Consider the following 23,701-nt stretch of genomic DNA (forward strand, 5'->3'; position numbering starts at 1 on the left):
TTAAGTCTTCGTAAGATCGGCACGCGTTAAAAATCATCGAAAAATCTTCCATAGGTTTGAAATTTACGAAAGATCTTCCACGTGACGAAATATCGACGCGACCTGAAACTCTTGGAGTATCGATGGGTGTTCTAAGTCTTCGTAAGATCGACACGCGTTAAAAATCATCGAGAAATCTTCCATAGGTTTGAAATTTACGAAAGATCTTCCACGCGACAAAATTCGCGAAATATTGATGCGATCTGAAACTCGTGGAGGATCAATGGGCATTTAAAATGTTCAAAAAATTGACAAGCGTCGACGACAATCGAGGGATCTTCTACGCGACGAAATTCTCGAAATATCGAAGCGATCTGAAACTTCTTAGAGAATCGATGGGCGTTTTAAGTCTTCGTAAGATCGACACGCGTTAAAAATCATCGAAAAATCTTCCATAGGTTTGAAACTTACTAAAGATCTTCCACGCGTGTGAAACCTTCGATACATCTACGCGTGAAAAATCATCGAACAATCTTCCACTCGACGAAATTCTCGAAACATCGACCCGATCCGAAACTCTTGAAGGATTTACGCGCGTTTCATATCTTCGAAAGATCGACACGCGTCGAGAAAACCTCGAAAGATCTTCCATAGTTCCGAAACTTACGAAAGATCTTTCCCGCGATTGAAGCCTCCGATAGATCTTCTACGCGTTGGAAACTCTCGAGAAATCTTCTACGCGTTCGAAACCCTCGAAGGATCGACGGAGATCCGAAATTCCCGAAGGATCGACGAGAGTTCGTAACCCTGGATAGATCGACGCATATCTGAAACCCGCGCGTTTAGAACCTACGAAAGATCGACGTACGGAAAATATTCCTCGTGTGAAAAACCCTCGAAAGTTCGACGAAAGTCTGAAACTCTCGAAGGATCTTCCCGATCTCTGGAACAACGTGTAAAACCCTCGAAAGATCTTTCGCGCGCGAGAACCCTCTCGAAACCTCGAAGCGTGTTCGTCGTTTCTCCAGTTGCAAGTTCCTCCGTGCTCGATCTGTCTCGAGCACGGTCGTGGAGATCGGTGATCTAACCGCGTTTCGATGACTCGTTACGCGCGGCGACCACGAAACGATCGGAATACACTCGAGAGAGATCGCTCGAAAACACAAGAGAGCCGTGTCACGGTGGGTCGACGAGGACCCTCGCGATCCCAACGAAGACACGTTCTTCGCGGACATTGGTCACGCTCAATTCCGACGACGGAAGTCGTCGATACACCCCCTTCGGAACGCACGACGAGGGTCCTCGCCACCTCTCGCGTTTGTACATTGTATATAAATTGTAATCGAATCAAACGAGACGAATCAAAATGAGAGAAAAGAAAAAAAACAAAATAAAAGAAACTGAAAAAGAAAACGAAAGCAGACAAACGAACATACCGGCTGTCCGCGAACCGAGAGACAGGTCGCGACATTCGATAAAGTAGAATTCGATGGTCCTGGGGTGGGTGCATGTGCAACCAGCAGCTCGAACGATACGTTAAACTGCCATTCCGTAAAAACGAGAGCCCGTACACACGATCACACGATACACGTACACACACGCGCGTACAGACAAACGTATACATATTATACGAGAGAAACGCACGCGGCCGACGATGAACGAGAAAAGTGGGAAAACGATCGACGCGGAGAGTCTGCGGAACGACGAGACAGAGACACCGAGGAAACATCAGATTCGTGCCGCGTGCCATAGAGGAGAGAAACGGGTCGATCGTGACGATGACACTACTAATTATTAATTACCATTACTCCGATTACCATTATCGCGACCGGTAGGTTTTATTACGGATTACGGTTAAATCACGACGAATCAATGTACACCCGGTGCAAACCTATTTTGTAGATCACGCGAGAATGGGATGATTATATTCGTTGCGTAAAAACCGAAAACGAACAAAAAAAGATAAAAACGGGAGAAAGAATAAGAAAAAGGTGAAGAGGAGAAAGGAGAAAAGAATAAATAATGAAAACGAAAAGAAAATGAGAAAACCCGGCACTGAAGCCCGCGATACGTTTTTTAACTGACAATGGTGTATAATCACATCGATGCGTGAGTAATGCGTGTGTGATAAAATAATATATATATAAATAAATATATATATATATATATATACAAATATAAATATAAATATACATACGTATAGACGTTTATTGAGAGATTATGTACGATGCGAGACTGCGAGCGAACGAGAGAGCGTAACGAGTATGTATGGACATAGGTTTAACCGTGTAAACGCATTATTAAGTACCTATCATTGCCAGTTCGCGCCGATCCGAGCCGAGAGAGGACCAAGGGGTGTCATTTTCTTGTCTCTTGTAACACACACACGCACACACACACACACACACGCACACACACACACACACACGCGCGCACCGCTGTTCCTTTGGGTCGTCGGATCGCCGTGATCTGGCTCGATGAACGACATTTACGGCCAAGGTTTTTCGTGCCAAACGACGATGCCTCTTCCGATAATAACGTTTTCGATGCTACGGCGCTTTCGAGATATCGCGGAACAAACGTTGCGTTATTTATTTACGGAGAATATAACCATAGAACGGGACACGGTTCCGAGATGGACGAAGTATTGAGAAAGATCGTACGCAAGATGTCCAACACCCGAATTTTAATTGAAAATTTAGCGGTCTGAACGGTACCGAATAAGAGACACGTATTTTTTCAGTATGTCGAATTTAAGTGGTAAAATACTCTTCGAAGTCGTACCTCCTGATGCTAATTTGAAAACTATTGGAGACACGAGGATGTTTTCCGAATAAACACTTCGTGGTATTTTTAAGGAAAATAATACTAGTACAGACAACGAACGAGGAAGTCAAAAATTCACTGCTACCTTTTCTAAACATTTTTAAAGAAACGATGTAGCGAACTATTTTTATTTCGAATTCTCTGTATCTTCGTCTTTCACCGATACTATACATATTTGATCAATGCGATTGCATTTTACTTTCTTATTGATGTAAGCGTACACCGTGTCTATTATTATTAGAAATCGTGAAGAATTTGTTCGACAAATTTTCTTGTACCGTTAATAGCGTTCGAAATAGCGTTAGACGGTTGTTTCACCTTTTAAACTTAAACTACCACCGCTAAGAATATACTTGTCTCTTCTGTTTGGCCGTTTCACGAACCTGCAAAGACTGTTCTCAAAACCGGGAATGTACGTATCGTGGATGTTCCTTGTAAAAAATGAAATGTTCAATGAACTATAATAGTAGCGATACGAAAATAACAAAGAACGCACAAACCGCCTCATCGGTGCATTCTCCTTTTTCTGTCGATCGTATATTTTCCTGGATGTATTTACAATTCTCTTAAATTCGTATTATAATCGTATTATAATTGTAATATAAGCAATTGCACCGATCTTCCGTCTACTACTTGCTCTTCGTCCGAGTCTTCGGTATAGTCATCGTTCAACGTTTCATCATCGGTGTTCGAATATCTTCTCGATCTATCCATCGACTAGACTTTCTCGCCCCTTTTGTCCAAGTTCGATTATTCCAATTATTGTCGTTAGTTGTAATTCGGTGTTCGACGAGATGGTCCGCGAGTTCTTATTTTCGCGTTGCTATCGATTCGTTGAACAATTGGTTCTCGATGATTCGTCCAATTTCGAATTGCATCTCGTTCCGCGTACCCGTCGTCTTGATTAATTCTTTTATCCAACGTCTTCGTTGCGCAAAACGCGAACAAAATAAGTACGGGCACGAATAAAACAAAGAGTATATAAACGCGCAAGAGACAAGGTGCAGCTAAAGTGCAGCTATTAAAACCTAACCTCGGTGCACGTAAAGTGCATTTAGAACGAGATAAGTGCCCGCTGATGTGTATTACCTAGAAAAAGCTCCGTGTAGCTTTTGTCGAAGCAACGACGACACTTCAAACAGATTTAGTTCGATGTAAGGTGCGTTGGCTAAATTATCGATTCTGGCGAACAGGTACGATTAAATTTGGAAATAACGAGGCTCGGATCGAGTATTAAAAATTCTGTGCACTTTGCAATCGATGCGGTTGGATCAGTCATCGTGAGGAGCGATCGCATAATCGGTTCGTTCGATGTTTTGTACGTGAACGTAAAGTCTTACGCTCGGTATTTTTATTCCGAAATTCTGCTCGCAAATTGTCTCGTACTGAAAACAACTCTCGATGTTTCATTTCGTATTTATACATAAATTTCCGAGTGGAGGATTACGAGACGTAAAAATTTGCGTCGAATCTTTTTCAATGATTGTATCATCCGTAAAGAAAAGATTCAAGTTTCCTGTTTCTAGACACAGTCTCTTTCTTTCCAAATACGAAGTCCTGCTCTTCGTACATCGTTACAATCTCGAGAAAACTAATTTTAATACTTCAAGATAAAGAACGGAATACTTGACTCTCGTTTCTCTGGACGTATACCACTTAACGCGTTTACTGCCAAGTCGATTACGTGAAAGCTTCTCCGAGCACTGTTCGAAGTTCTTAATTTTGCATACGTACTTATAATTTATTACCCAGCGTTATGCATATTTAAATATCACGCTTTGAGTAACAAGATGTAAGCACGACGTGGCAGTCGACTTGTCAAGCAACGCAAGAATTTATACAACAATCGCGTTAAAACGAAGAGACGAATACACACATACGCAAAGATGCACTTTTGCAATACGAAGCATTATTTTCAAACTGGATACGAGGATACTCAGGGTTGCGGGATATGATGTTTGGAATTCGTTGTATCGATACTGTAAGAAGAGTAAAAATTGGAGCCACGAGTGAACAAAATCTGTTCGTATCGTCCTCTTCTGAACCTAGAAAAGCGAACGCATCGAAAAGTGCAACGTATTCGTTTCTCCGACTCCTTGTTGCGCAAATCGAACAAAGAATGTCGCGTTAACGCATCGTATTTAGAATTCGGTTGCATCGATACTGCGTTGAGGGAAAAAATTGTAGTCAGTACGAAATCTGTTCGTGTCGTACTCTTACGAACCTAGAAACGCGAACGCATCGAAAAGTGCAACGTATTCGTTTCTCCGACTCGTTGTTGCGCAAATCGAACGAAAAATGTCGCGTCGATGCACCGTGGCCGTGTTCGAATCGAAAACGGTGATCGAAAGAACGTCGACGAGAACGTAACAGGAGGAGGCATCGCAGAGCCAAATTGCATGTTGCGACGTATAAAACTATTTTTCTGGAATACACTAACTAGCTGTTTCTATCGAACTTCAGTTCACGTTTGTTTACCGAGACGAACTGCCACACGATTACCGAAAATCACGCCAATTACCCGAAGGGTTGGAAACCTTCGTGTCTTTAGTTCCGTGCGGCCTCGACGTTCGCGATTCCCGAATACGCGATTCGTCGAGTTGGAAGCTCGACATCGTCAACGGGAATCGTCGAAACGATCGAGGAACAGGTACGTGCGAGAGAACCGAGCAAGTTTTATACGTGGCAGCGACGAGACCGATCTACCTATCATATCGTCAGATTTTCTTATTACGACTAATTGTTATCTATCCACCGGTTAATAACGATAGATAACGCGTATATCGGGGTATTCAGTCGTTGAAAAAAAAAAAGGGAAAAAAGAGACACTAACATGGTAACGGTACACGCGGTGACGTAATTGTAACTTCAGAACGGTTCGGAAGAGAAACTCGAGTCAGCTTAATCGAAGGCCGCGGGTTCTCGCGAATCCCCGCAGCGTGATTCGCTAGAAATTTACGCTGATCGATCGCCGCGACGCGACAGTCGCGCGTCGAAACGAGAACCGAGGGATCGGAATCATCGACTCGGCCCTCGAGTCGAGTTCCGACGAGTTGCGCGGTCCCAGAATTCGAATAAACCGCGACGGTATTTTTGTTCTCTCCCCGTCGTTGTCGCCCCATTTAATGTTTCCGTGTTGATGTTTGTCGTGACATTTTTCTATCCTCGAATCTGTCCGGTACGGAACGAACGAACGAGTAACTCGCGTTTAAACAAGAAGAAGAAGAAGAAGAAAATGAAAACGAAGAAGAAGTAGAAGAAGAAGAAGATGAAAATAATGAAAAAAAAGTGAGAAATATTAACGAACGATGTAACAATCTCCCCCCCCTGTATACCGTCCCGGTGTCGTTGCGGGTGCAGCTCACGGACGTACTGCACCGAGTCTCTGTCTCCGCCTGTTCTCCCATCGCACCCCTGCACCGTTCTTTTCGTACGCGGAATCAATCGATGAAAGAAAAACCAAAGAAAAGAAGAAAAAAGGGAAGAAAAAAAAAGCGAAAAAAAAAGATAAGAAAAACGAGAAATAATTCTGGGGGAGGGGGGAGGGGAATCGACGATATTACAATGCCGAGACGACTCTGTGAATACTCGCCCCCAGCGTACCGGATCCCGAGAAACCGCCGTGTGACGCTCGTGTGTTCCGTTAAGCGAGGCAAGATTTTTTAATTTTGTATACTACGAGAGGAATCGATCCACCGGGGGTAGATTCGATCTCGTTCGACGTTTAAACGTCTCGAGGATAATACCAGCTTCGACGCGCCGAGAATAAACGACGACGATCGAAGCGAAACAGCGGGGTTAACGTTGGGGAGTATTTATAGAGAGATCCAGTGGAGTAACCCAGTATCCGATCGGACAACGTATCGCGAAATTGTCGGCGATGAAAACGCGCGAAGAGACCGGATGAAAGAAACGAAACGAGAAACGATAAGCGAAACTCGTCCGAAGGAGCGTAAAATAGAAACGATTCAACGATCGTGGAAAGACGAGAACCGAACGTGAGATATGGGAAAATAGCGTCTTCCAGTTTGCGCTTTCGCTCATCGCTGCATAAGAATTACGCTTGTACCTTCGATTCGAGTATCCTTCGTCATCTCCCGTACCATTCCGTGGCACGATACGATCGATTCCCTTATAAACCGTTGTATACCAATCAAATTTGTCACAATACAGGATCGTTTATTTAAATGTAAACCGTGATGTCTCTCGTAATTCGTACATCCATTCCCCTTTTCAATCGTTTGACAGGTAAGTCGATACGTGCTTTCAGGTGACAATTCGCTTCTTCGTTTAAATTCAACGATCGTCTACTTTCTTTTTTTTTTTTTTGTCTCGTCGCGGTTTCATCATCGGTCAAAAATTCGAAGTGGAACGATATTATTCTTGCACTCGTTACGCGGTAAATAATTTTTGAACAGTTTCGCGTTGTATTGGAAATTTCTACTCTTGTCAAAGTGCAAAGAGTTTCGTCATCGGGACTATTAATCAAGGATCGAAGGTTTTCACGACTGTTTTTCAAACGATAACGCGACTTTATTAATATATGTTTACGTTTCGATTCAATTCGAGGACATTCTTTGAAATAGTTCTTGCAATTGACGGTTCTTGTAAGAACTTTTCTAGGTTGGACAAAAATCTTCGGTTAGTAGACATTGACTCGTAAAAACGTGAAGAATGGTTACAACATTGTTCGATCAGAATCTATAATTAAGATATCGATAAGCGACGAATAATAGCGAAAATGGAAAAATTCTCCAATTGTATTCTGGAACGAAACGTATATACGTGAATATAAATTTGAAAGTTATCGTCAATTGTGCTCAAAGAACGAATAGAAAAATAACACATCCGATATCGATAAATAAATTTCTTCTTTTACGGTGAAAAATTAGAAACTACCTTCGTGCATGTCTATTAGAAATCATTCAACCGCAGTGCGGAACCACACTAATGATTTATGCACGTACTTGTCAGAAATCCTGGCGTACTTTTGCAATTTGTGTCCTCAACGCATCGTTCGCGATGAAAGAACCTAAATGATGTTTTCATATTAAATATTACGCCTGGATTTATATATGCAAAGTGTTCGAGTTCGAACGATCGAAATTGCAGAAATATAACATTTCAATTCACCTTTTAATACATGTGATTCTACTAAATGCCATTGTTAGAAATGAAATTGAAATATATTTTTATTCGTATCGAAGATACATCGCTACTAATAACTTTTCAAATGTAAAACGTAATTGCGAACGGAATTAAAGTTGCGATAACTCGTTCTAAAATTTGATCATCCAAACTGGCCAACCGTGAGCGATACATACGTCTACTTTCTCAAAGTCTACTTTCATGGTAAGTACAATACAAATCAAAAATTGACATTATAAAGTAACGAGAGTGTAAATGTTTCGTTTGTACGTTAAATTCAAAAATGAAGAAAGTTGGTGGTCGACTAATTAGTGACTAGAAGAAAAAACCTTAAGGATATTTTACAAGCTAGTGAACGCTGCTACAGCGAACAACATTAATATAACTTTTTAATATAACTTTCTAATGGAGTATTTACGACCGGTACGAACTAAAAGCGTTTACCTTGTATTAACTCGTAGCATGCGTTTCTAAAACTTGACCTACTAACATTCGAGCAAACTGTATAAAACATTACTGCATATGAAATTCTGAAACGAGCTTTGCAAACAGTATTTTACAAGGAACACGTAAACAAAATGGATAAACTCAAAGAAACAAGGGCAAGTATATAAATATTTTTACGACGCAGTATAAATATTACGCTTAACCCCTTAACTCTGTAATTATTCTTAAAGGGGAAACCTCGATAGATAGGTGGTATCGTTAACAAGCTCTCTTCTAAAAATAATCAAACTCCGCGATCTCACCTCGTCGATCTCTCCCTTTAACTTAAACGTTGAAAATTTCAATAAAGAACCGCATAAACGATCCACCAAGGAAATGTTTTCCTACCAACGCTATAAAACTTCCGATCCATCGTTCTTATCGAAAACAAGAAGAAAGTATCGACGATACTCTACACAGGATGACTGTGAATACTCGTTTTCGTGTACAAAATTTATTACACGTGTACTAATTGTTTAGAAGTAATAATTTACAACCAGGAATATTATTCTCCTTGTACCAACTCTGTACGTTCTGTCTATAAACGCGACAAGGAAACGTAGAATGATTCGCGCGGTTAAAACTTTACCGTGTGTCCTCCGAGTCGTTTTTCTCGAAAAGGAAAATCTGTGGAAAAAAATGTTCTCCCCCATTTTCGATCTATTTTTGCGCACAAGAGCTTCCCGATTTATTCCTGAACGTAAAACCGTTCTTTATTTTCAGTTGCGGCACTCGTTGCCGAACATTCTACACAGGGTGTTGCCTTTGAAGCGAACATTTCGAAATAAATCGAAAACGTGGGATAAAATTGGTCCGTACGTGGCTTCGTTTTCGAGAAAATCAATGTCGAATATTCGGCGGGTGCACGCGCGATTGGGTGCAACTAGGCTAACGCGTCTGGCCAGTTACTCGTTATTTCCACTTGCGTTGGCGTTTGTAAACATCGACGCGCGGCATTATTCGCTTTAATTGTTTCTAACTGGCTAGAAGACAGGAAGATCTACGCGTAGATGAATAACATCGTGCCACAAATAATGCTTACGAAAACCGACGCAGTAGAAACAACGAGTGTTGACCAGACGCGTAGCCCGAGTAACAATTCAATCCATGTGCGACGAATTTTCAAAATCGATTTTCTCGAAGACGAATATTGGAGCGAGAAAATTGATCCTTCACATAACGAGAAGTGGATTCCTCGAAGACAAAAATTAACGACAAAGAGAACTCTTATTCGACGTTTTCGATTAACGTTGATCGCCAATTTCGAGACACCCTGTACAGAAAACGGTAACGAGCGGCAGATTTTCTCGAAGACGAAAATTGGCAACAAACATCTATTTTACGTTTTCGATTAATCTCGACCATCCTTTCTGGTACACCGTGTACAGAAAACGTAACGAGAAGTAGATTCCTCGAAGACAAAAATTAACGACAAAGAGAACTCTTATTCGACGTTTTCGATTAACGTTGATCGCCAATTCCGGGACACCCTGTAGAGAAAACGGTAACGAGAGGCGGTAATCATTCGAACCGAAAGTTTCAGGATAGACCTCGATACAAGAAAGCTACCCAACCTCTAGCGAACAGATCGAGTCGACGTTGCAGCGACGAGTTAGCGTGTCTGCTCGAAATGAAGGATCGAGCCCAAGTTTGAGCACGTGACACTGAAGCAAGCGACCCGGGCTCCCCCGAAACTTTCAAGATCGAAATTAAAGGAAACTAGCAACCGAGGCAGGTACCGTGCATACACAACCATCCACGAATCTTCGGCGATGACCATCGCGGGACTCGGGGTCGTAAAGGTTCCGCGACGTCGACTATTCGGCGCATTTGCATTCGAATTATTTCAGCCAAATGGGCGGTGATCGATGGATCCTGGGGCCTCCCTTCAACCCCCGACCACCCTGTTACTATCCTGGCGGTGTAGCCGAGCTGCATTCGAACGACTCGCTTCTGCCTCATTCACATGCTAACGACGAGCACACCGTCGATCGATGCGGGCCAATCACGGGACGGGACACGACTACATATGTATTATATACGCCCGGCTATGATGAGCTTGTCGATAAACATTAATCATGATAATTTAAAGCAACTTCTCCTGTAAAGTAATGGGTAATTCAGGACGATCCCGGTCGGTAAACCAGGGGACAGTTGTAGATAATTAGACACGGATTCGAACGCGAGAAACGACCGTGGTTGATAAAAGCGGACCGGTGTACACGAACGGGGATATCGAAACGGAACGAAAGACCATGGTCGATCGTATCGATGCTTCGTTAGTTTTACTCTCGAACTTGGAACATCGTCGCGCCAACGAACATCGGGAACCGTGGAACACGTATCGATCCTGGACTACCTGGCGGACCGATAGAGTTACCGATGCCGGAGCTTGGAATTTAAATCGGTCGAATTCGAGCGGGTACCTTGACACCGCGATGCGGATACTTTGGCTATTGGACGAGAACGCGTCATCGATGAAGCAGGACGAGCAACCGTGCGAGCTTCTTTTCATTTTTATCGGAGGACACGAACGCGCGTATAAAGCTGACGCGATGCAAAGAATACATTCGAGGCGAAGAATTTGACGACAAAGAAACATCGAGGTAGCACAGGTCGCACGAACGGTTATTGGAAAATATTCTTCTCGTTCGTGTCCACCTCTGTAGGGATCTTTTTATTTCGGGATAAAGAGTACATTAATTTGCAACGAGGAGTTCCCGACCCCTTCGAGAATACTGGAACGTACGTGTGCGTTTAATTTTTAAACTCGTTTCGAGCACTGCAGTATGGAAATTATCGTGAGAATTGTGAAGAAACATTCGTAATTAAATTGTTCCATAACGTACTGGGCAATTCTTGGAAACAAACGGACCAATTTGCACGAGAGGGAAATCGATACGTTAATTTAATCACAGGTAGAAATCGTTCGTGAGAATGGTAACTCCACGAACGACTGATATATTTTCTGCGTGGATACGTGTTTCCCTGGAGTAAAATTTACCGACACACGTGTACGAAAAGACTTTCGAAACGGCTTGGTAACGCAGCAACATCGGTGCAAGGCCGATGGATGTCGTGGGTCAATATCAGGTTGAATTTTTGTTCTCTTCGAGCAAGATAATTCACTCCCGAAGAAGATTAATACCGTAACGTTTCCGAACATTTGGTTTCTCTTCGACTTATAAAAGTATAACGAATAATCTAACGTTCATAAGAATGTGTAATTCGTACACAGGAGAAAAATATACAAAAGCTACATATTTACGATAAAGAAACAAATCCTTAAAAATGTTTGTACCGTGGACGATACAATTTTTCAAAAACGTAATATCATTCTAGCCGCTATCGATGACTATAAATCAATTCACTCTATATTTCTTGTTTGTTACTACCCAACCCCCGTGGAACATACAACCGCAACGTACCTTGCACATTCGTTGCTAAGTACTTCCACGTATTTCACGATAATTTCTACGAACGTACCCCGAATTTTTTATAAAGTTTTCCGACAGGCCTTAACCCAGTATTACGGAAGTTCCTTGTCGGAACGTGTACAGATACGTAAAATAACTACCCTAGCATCCTACGTGATTCGTTCCTAAAACGGTTTCCCGAATTGAATCGTTTCTCTCGCATTGTTCGAAATTCCGTACGAAATATCGGTTCGAAAAATGACCTATGCCCGATCGATCGGCAAACTTTGCACGACACACTTGCGTTCGAACCATCGACCGGAAGTGTAACTACCAAAATAGACAGGATCCGCGGTAAACGAAATTCGATCGCGAAGCGTTCGCAACGAGGAATCGAACGGCGGAAACGTTTCGCTGAAAATTCGTAGAATTGGTTCGTTCACCCGTTTGGAAGCATCGCGCCTCGATTTATCGATAGCTGTTCGGGACGAATCGTTTCGCGCCTTATCTGCATCTCGATAGAGGCCGCGTCGTAAAACCCCGCGTATCTCTCCCGATAGGACCGTAAACAAAAGACGGTTCGATCGTTCGTCCTCGATGGAACCCTTCGAAGGGGTCGAGAGTCGGGGCCCCCTATGCGAAGAATCGTCGTCGCGGATTCCGCGAGCTGAACGCGCAACCTCCGCGCGGGATCTCGTTCGAGCGTATTTCTGGGAGCTGGCGGCGAGCGGGAGGAACTCGGTTGCGCGCGTAACCCGGGCCTACTCTTTCGTCGTGTCTGTTGATCGGGCGTCGTTCGAGCCGCCGCCTCTCGCGGCCGACGCATGCGCCGAACCCTTGTTTATATCGTCCCGCGAGAGAAACAGGCTGCTGGCCCGCTGGAGGGACCGAGAGAGCGCGAGCGACCGAGTCACCGCGAGGGAACGAGTCAACGCCAGGGAAAGAGTGAGTGAGTGAGTGAAAAAGAGAGATAGAGAGAGAGAGAGAGAGAGAGAGAGAGAGAGAGAGAGCGCTAGGGACGAAAAGGAAGTGAGAACAAGAGTGACCGAGAGAAAGAGAACTGAACGGAGAACAACGGAGAGCGACAGGGTGTAAGAGAGACCCTGACTGTGGAGAAGAACGCGAAAGAACGAGAGAGAGGGATCGGTAGAGATGGCTGAAACGGTGACGGTGAACAGAAGAGGCACTGGGACGGTGAGGAGCGACGAGGATAGAGCAAACGGAGACGGAGGGGATGACAATTCCACGCGGAAAATAGTAGACCGGGAAGAGAGAGAGAGTGTGACGAAGAGATCCCTAGTGGGGAACGGAATGGATGCTAAATATAGACAGGGTTGCCAGGTTGCAGAAACAGCCGCCGCCCCTTTGAGTACTGGGTCGGGTTGGTTCAGCCCGGAGGGGCAACGTGGAGAATCGTGGGTCGCGGAGGATCGAGGAGGGTGCAGAAAGGCAGCAAGGTCGCGTCATTGATCGAGGGTGGAAGGGGTGGCTGTATGACGCTCCTAGTGACGTCATAGCTCGCTACAATCCCCTCGAACTACCCGCAGGCGCCCTCTCTTTCACCACCTCCGCGAGGCCCGTTTGTTGCCTCGCCCTGATACACCTTATTCCTGCCGCCCCCGTCTCTTCTCCCCCTCCTCTTCCTCCATTTGCCCCGCTATCCACCCCCGTCCATCGTCCTGTACACCCCCCTCGTCCGATCTTCGCTCAGCTTCGCTTTGACTCGCGCTTTTTTTGGCACGCTTTACTTAGCGCTACGACGCGGTTCGACGCGTTGCTCTCTTTTCTCCGCCGCCCTTACTGGATTTGCCTCCTCCTCCTCCTCCTCCACCACCCCCCCTACCCGCGACTCACCGCTATCCGCACCCCCCGACCGGACCCCGGGACTGGTGAGAATAATTTCGACCGAATATGGAGCATCTCGGACGGACGAGGCTTCCGAGGGTGCCGCGGGAACGACACCGTGCGCCGGCTGCCTCGAGATCGATTAATCTCCATTACAAACTGTTCCAACTGCGATCCAACGGTCTCGCCGTCGATTCTAATTACCCGTCGTTACCGTGCCCACCCGCCCCGTCGAGCCGCACCGCTCCCTCCCATTCGGGTCAAAACATAATTTAGGTTTCTTCGTCGCCCGGGGACGACGGGATCGCGGAGATCACCTCCCTCGCGAGCCTCATCGTCTTCTCGCGAAAAAAGAAAACAAAAAACGAAAAGAAGCGAATCCTCGCGAGCGTTCGGACTTGCTCGAAGCTGACTCGTTCACCGGATGGGAAGAGGAGAGCGGCGGCGGGGAAGGTGGACGAAAGGAAAAGAAAAAACGAAAACGGAAAAGGAGAAACGAGCAATCCCGCGCTGGGAACGCTTCTCTTTCTCGTTGAATGAAAAATTCTCTTCGGCGTCATCGGTGCGACGAGCTCGCGTCGCGGCTAAAGGAGGAGGAGGAGGAGGAGGAGGAGGAGGAGTGGCGGACGAGGGTAGAGGGGAGGAGCGGCAATAAAAACCCATGCCGGAGGAGCGGTAAAACGCAGAGACGTATTCTCGACAAAGGGCCAAGGGAAGAGTACCGTTGGGGGTGGTTGGTCGGAGAGGAGGGGGCGGAATAAAAAGTACCGGGAGCGTGTTAGCCGTGATCCGACAAGCCGTGCGTGTTCTCCGCTGCTTTTCGGTCGGCAGTTTGGATCCCAGCAGACCCGCGCCAGCTCTCTCCCGTTCCTAGGCACGACTGGTATAAATTATGCCGCTGGCCTATTTACATGGCTGCCATCCTGGCCAACTCGACCCGGTCGCTCTTCATGGCAGAGATCTCTACTTACGTACGTACGTACGTACGTACGTACGATCCTCTCCGCATTCGGCTCATTCGGTACGGAAAGGACACGCGTGGGTGGGGAACGAAAACCCCGGGATGAAAATCTACCCCGACGAATGTATTCAATTATACAGGGGCTGGAGGAACGGAGAATAAATTTCTGAGAAATGTAAGTGGCGTTTGGTGTTCGCTGGAACGATCGAACCGACGATGTCCCGGCCGGGAGGAATTTGTCGATTTAAGTGTGTATCGTATGTATCGTAACACGTGGGACCCACTTCGACCGTGGATTGGGGACACGGAAACAATGGAAAAAGTTCGGACAAATGTGTACCCTGTTTGACCTTGTTCCTAAGTTCTGGACATTTTTGTAGTTAATCGCGAACCGAGTCGGTGCAATCGATTCCACCGAATCGTTTCTACGCGATGGTCGGTAATTGTTCGGGTTTACGAGCAGAGGGGAGAAATCGATAGGAGAAATCGAATCAACGATCGGAGCAAGTGTTTCCGCACGACGGGAGAACGTTGCGTTTTCAATTATTCCCGAACGAACAATTTTTTAACGAACGTATAGGTCGTTCGAAATCCAATGTCCGTTCTGTTCGTTCCACGAAGATGTGCGTATACCCTGGTTTTTTACGTTCGGAGACACTTCGAAATAATTGTTTATTCAATACCCATTTCCAGTGTCGAGATAGTTCCGACAGTGTATACGAGAATACCGCCGGTATGACACAACGACTGCAGGGCTTGCATCTGGGTAGAAAGGTGGCCATTTCGTGCACTTTCTATAAAGGCAAGCAGCTGCACATTACCGGAGTACAAAAATGGCTATAACTCGAGAACAAGGTCAAATAGGGCACAACTTTTTTCATTGTTTTTGTGCCCCCGATCCACCGTCGAAGTATGTACCACGTGTTACGATATACCCCGCATTTCGGTAACGAGTGAAGCACGAAATTGCAGCCAGCGACGGGAGCGATCCGATGATATACTCGTTAATAACGATTCGTATCAATTTCGAACCGTTCTGTCGAGGTATCGATCAAGTATCTAGATCAATCGTCGTTGGTATTGCCAAGGATGACATTCAAATAATCGTTACAATTATTAACATCGTCCACGAGATCTCGAAAGTTGCGCACTATTCGAACACCTCTGAATAGATCTTTGTCCGAATAATCGGACAATTTTTATTTATAGGACAAAATTATTGTATTTTCTTTTTATTTCTTCGGAGCGGATAATATTCGATTAAACGGTAAACCTTAGGAAAAATATCCAAGTTTCTAAAGTTCGCTTTCTCGTAGGTTGACTTCGTAACGCACGAAAGAGTATTATCGTTTCAGTATGGCCTATCCACCGGAAAAATTCAATCGAATGTATCCTATTTTATACACGTATCGGGAGGAAAATTTAAAATACCGTAAGTTCGATTTTATTTATTCGTTTATTTATTTACGGGCTGATCCATTGAAAGTACATAAACGATACAAGTAAGAACGACGACGAAACGTTAAAAATGTAGGATCTGAACTTAGGAAAATGTTCCCCTCTTCCGATTTCTCTTCGCTGTGCTCTCTCGTAACTTGCCCTGTATTATACCATAATATTCTATCACAATTTTAGTTCGCAGAGATGAAATTTATCGCGAAATCTCTCAACGTTTCGGCCATACACACCGGCCTGCTCTTTACAACCAACCTGTTTTCCACCATGGTTCTATTCGATGCGCGGACCAACGATCCGTGAATTAAATTAAATTCAGTTTTCGTTTCCCGAATGCCAAGGAAATTCTCAAAACTTTGAGAATTATTGCTTCCGAGAGAGCGTGCTGTTATAGCCGAGAGAACGTACACCTTGACTGCAGATGGTAAACGTTGAATTCGTTAAAGTGTACAACCGACGAACCGATTCGTTCGCTGCCGATGGTCTTTAACGATTAAATGGCGGTAGCAATCGTCGTCGGTGTTTCTATCGGTCGAAATCCGTTTCGCGTTAAAACGGTACCACGCGGGAATAGAAACGGCAAAGGTCGAAGAAAAAGTAACACTCGCGTCTCGTTCACAAGAGAGAATTTACTCGCCCCCTCGGCTCGAGCGGCTTTCTCTCGGGTTAATTAGGATCAAGATGTTTCCAGGTGCAAGTTGAAAAAATAATCGACACTCTGGGGGAATGATTACTCGGCTGGCGTGCGGCTACAATGCCGCTTCCGTGCATATTTCGTCTCGAAGAAAAGGGAGCGCGAAGCAGAAAGAAAAAAAGTAATGAAAGGGAAACACCTGAAACGGCGCGGAAATAACGAGGAATACTTCTGTACTTTTAACTTCCCGTGGCTTCGAAACGCTTTGCAAACGCCGGGAGCCGAACGCGGGCGCGAGCGCTACTCGCTCGCTCGCTCGCGCCTTTCAACCGCCTCGACTGTGTTCAACGACGACAATTTTTTCAAAATATTTGCTTTCAATTCCGAAAGTCAACGCCGGGAACACGGACTAACTCGCGTTTTACTTTTTTTTCTTTCTTTCTTTCTTTCTATTTTCACCCTACCCCGAGCATCTTTTCTTCCCTCATCGACAGCGAAACATCGAAAAGAAAAGGAAGAGCGCGGAGGAGATCGCGGAGGGTGAACGAAAAGGGAATGAAAACAGCGACGGGGGACCAGGGGGGGGGTTGTTAGATGGGGGTGTGAGACGCGAAAGAAGGGTTAAAAAACCGAGAGGGATACATCCGCGCATCCCATTTTTCCGTGTCTTTCCTTTCTTCGCGCCACGGCCCGGGTCCCGCTGCAACAGACAAGACAAAAGTCCTTCCGGTATTCGCGACCGGGTATTCTCCGGGTCCAATTAGAAACGAAGTGTCAAATGGGAAATTCGAGAGAATGAGTACTTCGCCGAGGGAGCGGGGTTCTTTTTCCCTTTTTTTTTTCTTTTTCTTTTTTTTTCTTTTTCTTTTTTTTTATTCACGGCGGCGGGCGGGGTCGAAAATGAACTCGAACAAAGGGTCCTCGGCGACGATTACGAGCGTAACGCGATCGTTGTGTCCGACTGTGAACTCGATTATCGTTCCGCGGCAACGTGGCGCAGGAAAACAACGAAAGACGTCGGTGTTACGCCTCCAGAGACACCGAGACGATCGACTTTCGAGTAAAAGCAAAATGATTCGCGAAACTGGGTTACGAGACACGTAGATCGTATTTCCTGACGTGTCCAATTGTAACCGCGCGAGCGCGAGCGAGCGCGAGCGCACACCGCCGCGGTAAGAAGAAAACGAACAAGAAAACGGGCAGCAACTTCAATCTTCCGCTTCCCTAACGATACTTTGAGTCGTTCGCGCAAACGTCTTCTTATACGCCAGCTCCCGATCCCCTCGTTAAATATAGTCGGGCGATCGCTGGAAACGGAGCAACCATTTTTCTAACGGAACAATAGGTGCGACACGAGTGATTGATCGGCCCGAAGCAGTTCCCTTAGAATTTATACGGGCAACAAGAATTCGAAACTCGCAGCGATTCGTGTTCGGGTAATGTACACGGTGTCCCGTACAAACGGGACGTGTCGACGGAACATTACGCAACGGATCGCGAGGACAGACACGATGTTTTCCCTCCTCGAAGTCGGCTCTTAACAAATTTCAAGATCGATATTCTCTTCCGTGGAAAATATTTTTCTTCGAACGATATCGTAACTCTCGTTGCAACCAGTTCAACGATTCGCGACGGTACGTCCTTGAAACGATCTTCGTAGCTTTATATATACAAACGCGTAATTGTCCGAAAATTGTGCAATATCAGCGTGCACGGTAATATTAGTCGAGAAAGTACAAGAAGGGAAACAATTTACGGTAACTCGGTTTTACCTCGCCTTATTTTTAAAAGCATTGGCGTATTGTACTTGTATCGTTCTACGTACGCAACGTTATACGTAACGAGAAAGTCAAGTGAAAAAGTAGACGAATAAAATACACTTTTTCCTCCTACCTAGCTTCTCTTGGTTCTTCCTTTATTCGTGAAATACGTTTATAAAATTTCCGTAATCGGAAATCATTCAAAGTGTAAGAGTTTATGCGTTGGTGAGCGGTGTAATAAGTTGATCGATAAGTTTTATCGAACGACGAAACTTATTGAACAACGTAGTAGGTAGCGGGCACGTTACGGCAGGGTGTATGAACCTGGGACAACTCGAAGTATAAGGTGACGAGTTGTTGAATTTCCAGGGAAACAGAAAAAAAGAAAGAACAAACGAGAAGAACCGATGGTATGCTGTATTATGTCGGACATTGAAAATAAACGCGATAATTTTCTTACGATACTTGGTTCCTTTCCGATTACAAATATTCTAACGAAGGATATATCGTCGTAAGTCGTTGAACTCGTCTCGATGTCCCTTGCAACGCGAACGAAAAACAAACGATTCCTTGTTTAATGAAAAAGTGTAGAAAACACGGATAACTTTCGATCAGCTCTTAAGATTCCACATCGATGAAAAACATTTTTCGGCATTATCGAAGGCAACGGAGACAGTTACGGTGGAAAGTTTCTATACGGAGGGAAAGTTGGGGCACACGTTCTTCGCGCTTCTTGAAATTGAACGCGTCTTATTTTTGGTTTATGAAAGCTTTCCAACTGTACGAGGAACTGGAACTTGGAGCAGCTCGTGACTCGGTGGCGTTTGAATCTTGCCAACTGTCCGGCTCGCGAACCAAGCTGCTGGAAAGTTCGCCCGTAAGGGGGTTAACGAGAAGAATAAAGTTCGCGCCCGCGGATCGGTGTGTATAGATTAGCGGACCCGGGATCGATATAAACCGTGGTCTTAAACGGTCCCTGAAATATGTAAATGATAAACGGCTTCCTTTAAATCGCCGGATCCGTATTTCCGGGTGGATCGTTAAGATCGGTTCCCGAGGACGGAGATATGGCTGGCTCGATCACTGCCACTTGGCTCAATGAATTAATTACAGTTAATTGGCAATTACCAGCTCGCGCCGCCTCGCGACCCTGATAGGTTGGCGCAGTGACGCTGCGGAGGAAAATATATTTTCTTCGTAATGCGATCCTGCGCCTCGGTGTTCCGCGTTTTCTGCCCACGAATTGATTTAATAACGCCGAACACCGACCGCTCTCGCGCGTTGACGAGCTATTACCTCGACAACGGATAAACCGGCCTGGCGCGACAAACTTGCTCCTACGTGGGGTTTTATTTATAATCACTTTCATCGATGGAATCGCTTAATATAAACTTCACACGAGATACTCGTGACGTAACGATGATATTCTCTCCACCCTTCGCGAAAGGTACACGTTACAGGGTGGACCGCGTAATTCCATTGCCTCGTTCGCTCTCGTTGTTAACGCGATTTCAATTTTCTTTTTAACAGCATCGTTTCGCACGCGAAGAACACGGAAGTGGACGACGACAAATTTCTAACTACGTGGTATCCGTTTTTCAAAATTTTCAGAACACAAAAATCGTAGAGATCTTTACCCAACACGGGGAATGAATAACAGCGCGATTGTTCATAATTTTTTATTCGATATCGATAACGAATCGTATCGATCGTATTCCAATTTTCTTTTTAAAAGTGTCGTTTCGTACTCGAAGAACACGGAAGTGGACGATGATAAATTTCTAACTACGTGGTCTCCGTTTTTCAAAATTTTCAGAACAGAAAAATCGTAGAGAACTTTACCGAACACGGAGTCAATGAATAATAGCGCGCATTGTTCGTAATTTTTTATTCGATATCGATAACGAATCGTATCGATCGTATTCCAATTTTCTTTTTAAAAGTATCGTTTCGTACTCGAAGAACACGGAAGTGGACGACGACAAATTTCTAGCTACTTGGTCTCCGTTTTTCAAAATTTTCAGAACACAAAAATCGTAGAGATCTTTATCGAATACGGGAATGACGATAGCGCGCGTTGTTCGTGATTTTTTTATTCGATATCGATAACAAATCGTACCAATCGCACGAAAACACCAACGGTTGAGAAAAGAATGCGTAATATTCTTCGTTGAGAATTTTCTTCGTTGCAATTTTTAAGTCAAATAATACGAGAAGCGTTTCGTTTGATTTGTCGAAGTTGGTAAAAATGTTCGAGTACATACAGTATCTACTATAAATGATTTTAACGACACACGCTCGCAATTAAGCGAAAAAACGGGTAAATTGAATTTAAATCTACCCATTGATAACAAAAATAATCAAAATGCCCCGGTTACGCGAAATAATATTTTCATGCGCTGCTCGAGTGAAAGGAACTAATTGGAAAAACTTTTAAAGAATTTGCGACTGTTGGAGTTACCTTTCAAATTGCACGACAAAATGTTTAATTTAATGACCCACTCTCGAGCAACGTATCGTTGCAGAAAATATTCATTGTTAATTTTTAAGTGGAATCGGACCAATTAACGTTCACGTAGAATCAATTTTTCTCCCCTTTCTGCGACGATCGATAATGTCGGGCACCAATTATAAAATTTTTAATTTTTAGAAAAAAAAACCGGTATAACAAATAAATTCGAAGCCACGATCAGAAACGTGTGATCGAACTGGATCGATCGAATTAATTTTAAATCGACCTAAATGTTCTTTTCAAAGTACGTACCGAAGAGAGAACGAAGAAATATATTCTCGTTGGAATCGTATTCATCGAAATATTCGTAGAAAACACGGAAAATATAAATGATAAAATCTCGTTGTTGCGTTTCGTTAACAGAACTTCTTTCCTCGCAGTACTTAAACGTTGACGTTTATTCGTGAAAATAAAACACCGTTTCACCTTTTGCGAAAGGTAATCGTCTCTAGGGCGAAGTAACGAAACTCCTAAAAATATTTGTAGCGAGAAACGCACGAGATATTAAAAAATTCTAAAATCTTGGCAATTACGCGCAATCACTTGAAGGCTGAAATTTATTTTCCGAGAGATCGACCGAATACAAGGAGCCGTCGCAAGTTTACCATCGATACGAAGTTGAAATAAATTTGAAAACTTTATTTCCTTGAAAAATTGATCGCGGGGCGCGTAAAATGCATTTCAAAAAGAACAAAACCACAATAATACCACGCGACAATGAAAATATTTATATTTACTCGCAAAAATAACGTTGTTCCAAATTTTATCGCCAATTCGCAGCGCCCAAAATGCGCAGCAACGGAACACGTCGAAACGTTTACGAGAGCACACGCGAAACGCGGTTCAAAATAATAATATTTATTTATTCGTCGAAAACTATATATTCGCTCGTGAATAACATTCGCGCGTCCCCTTTATACTTATTTACCCGTGAAATATTTCACGACGTAATCTGCGTTCACATTCGATAATGACAACTTGTTCCCATTTTGATCGCAAATTGTCCCATTCCTTTCGCGAAGAAATCGCCAGAGGTTTTCAGCTAAAAATTCTCGATAAATTCACCGTCAATGTATCGGGTGTCTAGCTACGAGCGGCTAAAAAAGAAACTCGAATTTAATCAATCGTTCGATAACGCGTTACCTCTTCAACCCTTAAAAAAAAGAATCTCTTCTCTGGCAATATTCTCCTCGTAGGTTCTGTTACCTACCGAAACCTCGGAAAATAACAAAAATTTAAAAAAACGAAACTCTACTCCGATCCAACACGATCGGTTCAGTTACCTCTTAAATCCTCGAAAAGAAAAAATAATAAATCCCTTTTTCGGTTCTCGGTCGATTAAAATTTACACGCATCGTTCCTTAGTCCGTTTGAACGTTAATTTATCAACGAAGGAAATAACAAAAATTAAAAGAAACGAATCTCTTCTCCGATCCAACACGATCGGTTTAATTACCTTTCAAATCCTCGAAAAGAAAAGAAAAAATAATAAATCCGTTTCTCGGTCAATTAAAATTTACACGCATCGTTCACTAGTAACTTTCGACGTTAATTTATCATCAAAGAAAATAATAAAAATTTAAAAAACCGAATTTCTTCTCCGATTGGACACAATCGGTTTAGTTACCTTTCAAATCGTCGAAAAGAAAAGAAAATAATAAGTCCGTTTCTCGTTCGATTAAAATTGACACGCATCGTTCACTGGTCCATTTGGACGTTAATTTATGAAGAAAGATCAGAATGAAGCGTAACGGTGATTCAACGAGCGAGGAACGATAAAGGGCTTTCATCCGCCGAAATAGGATGACGTTTAAGACACGGGGCAACGAAGAAACCGAGCACCGCGTCGCGTCGGGACCAGCGGTGGTACACCGATCAACGGGACACTCGCGTTCAAAGGCCGATAGTTTGTCGCGTCATTAGGCCGCAGCCTAATTTACTTTCGCCCCGCGAAACGTTCGTTTCATTTCCCTTTCCTTCTTTGGCGTAGCGGCGAGAAGCGAGCGCGAATCTAAATTAAATCCTCCGATGAAAAGCGCGATGTACATAAGGATCCCGAGACTCGAGGACACGTGAATGAAGAGGAGGACCAGCGTGTACGTTTTCGCATTCATCCCGAGGCCGGTTCCTGTTGTATGCGTCGCTACGCGGCGCGCGCGCGCGCGTGCGAGCGCTGAACATTGCGCGGTCGCGCTTCCCTCTCGTCTGTGTACGCGTGAGCCAGTGTGCGCGCCAAGTGTAACGTCGCGATTCAGAAACGGCAAGGAGGCATGAATAAGCGGTATTATACTTACGAAGGTAATACCCCGACCGTGTGTTAACGCCTCGTCGGAAAAGTCATCGCGAGCACCCACGGTGACGACGTAACGAACACCGTTACACCCTCCTCCACCATCTCGTCGCGTACCGTGTGTTCATCCACGCCCACCTACACCGACGTTTATTTCATCCTATTTCCGTTTGCGCGCCGCCGAGATTGTATCGCGACGACGACAACGACGACGACGACGACGACAACGACGCCGGTGTTACAATTTTCCCTCGATCGGTGGGAAATTTTCGCGGGTTCCGCGTAATGGCCGCGAAGCGTGTTCTTTCAATGGTTTCGCGGTACGCTCGAGTGGAGCTCTCGAGCGAAAAATATCCCGATGGGACAGCGAAGTTTTCGCGTTTTCGCCT

This window comes from Ptiloglossa arizonensis, chromosome 6 (genome assembly GCF_051014685.1).
Source record: "Ptiloglossa arizonensis isolate GNS036 chromosome 6, iyPtiAriz1_principal, whole genome shotgun sequence".
Taxonomy (NCBI): domain Eukaryota; kingdom Metazoa; phylum Arthropoda; class Insecta; order Hymenoptera; family Colletidae; genus Ptiloglossa; species Ptiloglossa arizonensis.